The sequence below is a fragment of the Diadema antillarum genome, unplaced genomic scaffold, assembly GCF_040938485.1.
Source record: "Diadema antillarum isolate AM-2024a unplaced genomic scaffold, OU_Dant_1.0 seq00001919_RagTag, whole genome shotgun sequence".
NCBI classification, from domain to species: domain Eukaryota; kingdom Metazoa; phylum Echinodermata; class Echinoidea; order Diadematoida; family Diadematidae; genus Diadema; species Diadema antillarum.
Genome location: NW_027272582.1, coordinates 79,298 through 85,926, shown reverse-complemented (window position 1 = coordinate 85,926; position 6,629 = coordinate 79,298).

The window sequence follows — 6,629 nt, the reverse complement described above, 5'->3', positions numbered from 1 at the left end:
GTCTCAGACTATAAAATGCAGAGAAACTGAGGTTCTAAACTTTAAAAAGGAAATCTAGACATAGTAATCAAATTCATTCCCTTATGATACAGTTGTTTTAATGATGTCGCTGATTCTGTCAAAACCTGAGCGTCAAACCTGAACATTCACATCTACAATTGAAACTATGAATGTCTTTGTTAGTACATGAAACATGTAAAAGTGCTTCATTTACAATCCGTAAGTATTTGGATGATATTCATCCCTATAAAAATTGGGAATCAACAGCTCTGAGACTTGTAGGCCTACAATGTATATGTGCAATTAATATCAAACATTGATTTTTATAATATAGGGTAACATTTTATACGATGTGGACTTTTTACAACTTGATAAACTTCAACAACTGCAAGATTTAGGCCTAATTACAGTGTACCCATGCTTGTAAATGTGACAACATCACCCCAGGTTGAATAACACTGGCAGCCAATACGTTACTGAGTCAAAGTCAAATTGAATAGAATGCAAACATCAAATTAAATTCAAGCACAACCTCATACATGTACCTGTACAACAAAAGTTAGCAACTCTAATAATAATCCCATTGACAAGGACAAATCTAGCTGACTTTAAAAACAGAAAGAAGAGAAGGAGAGGGGCGGAGAGGACAGGAGGGAGGAGAGAGAGATGAAGAGGGGGAGAGAGGAAGGAGAAGGCAATAGAGAGAGAGAGAGGTCTGAGAAAAGAAAATACAAGAGCTGAAAACCACAGATCTGTAAATACCCCAAAATAAATGCAACAGGAAACTTTTTAGGGATTCAGTGCCAAGTTGTGTTTTCAGAGTGGCCTTGTCAAAATGACCAGTTTGACGAGCATCTGTGTTGCTTTTGACATGGGTCAGTTGAAGCTGTCATCGGCCGCCAATTCAATTCTCGGAAATGGCCATTTTGTGAAATTGGCATACACTGGGAACAGCCAAAAATTACAACAACAACAACAACAACAACAAAGAATAGGACCTCTGCTAGCTCTTCTCTTGAACATAATACTAGTCTCATGGTTGCCAAAAATGAGTGGCACAATGAAAAGATAAAAGGGAGATCAGTTGTACCAAATTCATCTGAATTGAAAAAAAAAATAATTAAATGAATCCCTGAATTTCAAATACACTGTAAAGTGGTATAGAGCTAACTTTTGCTATGAGCATACTGCTGTACATGGTGTACAATGTATGTCCCACCTCCTATCAAAACAAAGTGACTCCAGAACATACTACCTTGTAAGATGAAAAAAATAAAAATCACACAATCATTAACAATCAATATCAATCTTTTAGAAATCAGTGCTGTCATAATATCTTTTATAAATCAATGCCATCATGATTTGACTATCATGGTCAGAAAGATAGAATACTAATTGGTAGGTGCTGTGTGACAAAAATCATATCAATGATAGGGTGGTTGTGATTATTTAGACTAAAATCTGCATAAAAATAGAACTACAATCATGGGAGTACATGTATATGCACAAATGTGACCTGCCACAACAAAAGGATCCTAAAATCACTGACGGCTGAGCCAAGAAAATCGAGTTTGAAGTCAGATCATCAAAATAGGTCAAAACGATAGGATTTCTGTTTTGGGCATACTTTTGTAGTCCAATGTATTGTCTATCATCTGCCGAAATTTCGAAGCTAAATGATCAAAGGAAAGGGCAAAAAAATTAGCATTTTTCTGGGCCATGATTTTTCTGACTTTCAACGGAACAGAAATGTGTCCGAAGATTTGGATTCAGCACCGCAGCTAGACTATGCCCCTAGCAACGAGGGAGTGATCTTATTGGTCAGTGTGTGGCATCCCGGTCACTGATTGGCGCTAATTGTAAAGCTTGAATGAACATCACAGAGGTTGCTATTAAGAGCATACATGTACCTTCTATTGTCAAGAGGTGGAAACTGTCTTGCCTCCCCTTGATCATGATAGCGTCGGAAAGAAAACTTTGAAAGCAGTTTTCTTGAAATGCAGATTATCTAAACCACTCAACATGCGCTAATAAAACCATCGATATCTCCGCAACCGAGTACTTTTATGAGTCGTGTTATATATGGAATTAAAGTGGAAGAGTAAGGGAATAGCGTCATGTCATTTTCAGAAAATTGTCCTCCCCCGACTTTCGGATCCTTTTGTTGTAGTGGGTCACAAATGTCTGGGAATCACTATTCTACTCAGGAGTACCTGTACATTGTCTATTCAAAAAGCTAGGACTTGAAAGGAGCATGCTTTAAACACCTTTTGTTCCTTCCACAGTCAACATTCTACATGTAAAATCTAGTGTCTAAAGCCTCTTTTCATCATCCCTTTGCAAGAACAGACAGTCAAGCCCCCTTCCAAAGCTCTTTTTAAACTGGGTATTGGTTTAATCCTCCCAGATGTGGGCACTGTCTGTCAAGACTATGCAGTAGGCAAAAATTGTGTGGCTGGGGTTATTGTACAAAGAGCACTTGTACTGTGTAAATGTAAAAAGAGCAACAATGCTCCCCCCCCCCCCCCCCCCAGGAAATACAGTTTGTAGACTGGAATCTCAAGACCAGTGTCATGTAATTTGCAATAATCTTTTAATCTTCTTTGTATTACGCTTTGCATGGTCAACATCTTAAGATCTTCTTGTCAACTCTTTAAACAGGCCTTAACCTGTTGAGGACGAGTCACGAGTATACTGGGCAGGTGTCTATGGAAAATGCGTGTTGTAGCAAAATCAGTCCGTCCTCAACGGGTTAACATTACCAATAGGCAGTACTGCATTTTTGTTGTTGCTATTAAAGACTTGGAAAAGGGGACATCTACGGCCAAGTAAAAAAAAGATAATAATAATAATAATCATCATTTTTTGGTCCTATTTGTATAATTCTTTCATGGTTAGATGTGAACACATGATTTCATGATCTATTGACCACTTGAGGGTGGTTTTGAAATTTAGGCACTTCACTCACAATACTCAAAGCTTATTACCAGGCACTGTTGGGTTACCTGCAGTCAGTCTTGAGACTCACTGCTTAATTCACATCAAATATCATTCACATATAATTGGTTTGTTAGCCATCAACACAATTGCACACATCCTAAACAGCTAAGGAAATCTTAGGGAAAAGGCCTAGAACAATCTGAAAATATTAATGAGTCAAGACAAAGATTTGAAATGAAAACCTCTCACAAAAACTTTAAATGATGCTCTACTTTATAACATTTTGTTTTGATACTTTCGTTTAGAAGCAACCTCTTCCTGCTTCAAACGTCTTTCAATATCCCAGGGTGTTTTCTCATGGACTATACAGCCTCAGCTGCAGTTCAATGAAGATATAATACGGAGTATACAAATATATCATAATCCGTATCATATCCAGTTACTTTTAATCATATTGTCTCATATCGTATCCCATCATATCATTAATTAACACTCTGTTATCTTCATACTGCAGTAAATGCACTATACCCCATAGCTTGATGTGGTATATTGGGTGCAAAATGTACCATCCCTACTACAAAAAAAAAACACCAAACAAACAAAAAACATGGACTATCATTCACTGAAAAAAAAAAACAAACAAACAAAAACAGTGAGTGATAACAAGACTGGAAGGCTGGGTTTTGCTTATTTCATTTGTAATAGTGTGAAATACAATGCATGCATCTCTCTTTCAACAATGAAAAAACAAAAACAAAAACAAGCATTGTGTTGAGGACTGGGTCAACATTTTCTGGAGCATGTTTTGCAACACAGGGTCCCAAAGAAACACAGTTGTCATAAAAGCATTGTACCTCTTGACGGATAGGAACAGAAGGAAAATGAATCCACCACTTTATTTTATTGTTTTCGTTGTTCATGAATATTGTATATTGCTAATGACAGCAATGGCACCATTCCCCATAGTCCATGGGCCAAGACCCGAAAAATGGGTTGTTGGTACCATCTGAGGTGGCACAACCTTTTTGGTGTCAGTTTGTTTGTCGGGCATAGATATGCTTATCAAGCTATGATAGCATTTCCAAATGAGTAGCTTAGTCATAATAAATGAATTTTTAACCAATTTGGTCTCATTTTTATATCCCTATACTTCTGAATCGAAACTAAACTGCTATACAAAGAAGAGCGCTGGTGTTCTGTTGTAAATGCGGTGCGCTTAGTCTTTATTCAAGGCAGCGAAGGGAATATCCAAAGGGTTATGATGTCCACAGCTGTCACGCGGTGCGCTTAGTCTTTTTCTAGACCAATGTACCGTTATCATATCTAAAGTTCCTCATGAAAGGGATTATACTGTTTTTATACTACCCTATCAACAAATACATCAGTTTTAAACAAAAATCACTCTGTTCATTTGCAATATCATTCATTATAATGTATCGTAGTGTACCGGTACATTGTTTTTGCATTATCTTATATTGTTGGAGGGAAATAAAGCGACATCGGCGTGGTATTAGCGTTTTCACCGTAGTGATTTCGCCAAAAAATGATAAATAATTGAAAAATACGGTAAAATTCACGAGGAATTGCTTTTGTTGTTGTTGTTGTTTTTAGATAAAAGGATATACACTGTATCATACGCTTTGGATATTCCCTTCGCCGTCTAGAATAAAGACTAAGCGCTGTGGACATCATAACCTTTGGATATTCCCTTCGCTGCCTTGAATAAAGACTAAGCGCACCCCGTTTACAACAGAACACCTGTGAACATACCATAGAGCTGCATTTACAGCTCTATGGAACATACAGAAGACAGTGCTCTTCTTTGTATAGCGGTTAGTTTCGATTCAGAAGTATACTGATATAACAACGAGACCAAATTGGTTAAAAATTCATTTATTATGACTAAGCTACTCATTTGGAAATGCTATCATAGCTTGATAAGCATATCTATGCCCGACAAACAAAATAACACCAAAAAGGTTTTGCCACCTCAGATGGTACCAATATCTGGCCTGGCCCATGGACTACCACCCCTATTCCCTTCACCTCTTCATGAATGACCTGCTTTGTGATTTATGAGATGATTCCATATTTATGGGTTCATAAAAGGAATCATTTACACTCATCTATTAGTTTTATTTAAAGCAACATTTTGGTTCATCCCAATCACTGCAAAGACTACACAACAGCACTTTTCTCACCTTATCTATGAAAGAAAAATGACTCCAATTATGTCTGCATGTCATTACTCCTTACACACCCACTTTAATAAAAAATTCTTCTTTAAAACTTGATCAATTTTTGGTGAGATTCAACAAAAGTACAATGAGTTACAGAGCAAATCAAATCTTTGGTCTAATGATGCAAACAGCAACTGACTTGTACATTGTACAAACGTGGTCTATGACATGGATTCCAGTGCAAGAAATATTATGCTTGAATTTGAATGAAAATGCAAGATAGTTAGAATTTACATTGTATATACAATATACTTTTGGATAAGGCATGGGAGACATCAATACTATGCAGACGTCATCTACTGTATTACTGACTGTGTACACCCCCCTCAATACCAAAGCCAAAGTGTTGTAGTCAGCCCTAAATAGTTTCAAGGAGGTGGGGGGGGGGGGGTGGCATTCATTTGGTTGATTTCTTTTACTTTAAAAAAGTTTTATACTGTTTGTTTGTCTTGAGAGAAGAAGCAAATCTGTCAAATGCTTTTTTTTCCCCTCAGATTGAGTCTCTTCTACCCTGAATGCACCCATATTTCCAGGGATTCCCATTGAGATCCAAAAAAGATAGCATTTTATAGCGATGATACCTCTCCTTTCCCACTGGAGCTGACCTGCCTGCTGCTTCTGCACGAACAGGCAATAAATTATACACCCACCCTTCTTCCCAGATCAAAGTTGTCTCCTTTGTTTCACCTTGTTCTGGCTTTTCTTTGTGATATTCCTGTGTTGCTATTGTTGTTTGGCAACAACCTGTACCTCTGCTTGCCTATCTACACTTTCAATCTGACGAAAAAAAACCAAAAACAACCTTCTGTTATTATAAATAATAATATAACTAGAAATGTCGCTACAGCGACTGGTTATACCCCCGCCAAACAACATTTCATAAGCTTTGGTCAAAACAACATTTCATAAGCTTTGGTCAAAAAACTGAGGAAGTAGTTAAATCCGCAAGATCTTTCCTTGATCTTCTGCCATTAATATGCCGTTACCATGGCAACGTACTTTCGGGTACTGTCGAAAAATGCGTCTTGCACATCTACAACCAAAGGCACACATCTGTACCAAGTTTCATGGAAATTGGGCAAAAACTGAGGAGGTAGTTTGCAACACAAAATTTTCCATCATTTTGGCTCATAATATGTGAGCTGTTACCATGGCAACATACTTTTTGTCACTGTCAAGAAATGTGTCATGCTGACCTATATCCTAAGACAAACATTCAATATGAATTCCATGAGAATTGGAAGAACACTGATGAAGCAGTTTTGCCTTGAAGCATTTTGCCCTATATTTTACCAATAACATGCCGTTACCATGGCAACGCACTTTTTGCCACTGCGGAAATATGTGTCTTGCACATTAACATATTCAGATGAACATCTGTACCTAATTTCATAAAAATTGATCAAAAACTGTGGGAGGAGTTCGCGACGCAAGATTTGTACCCATTTT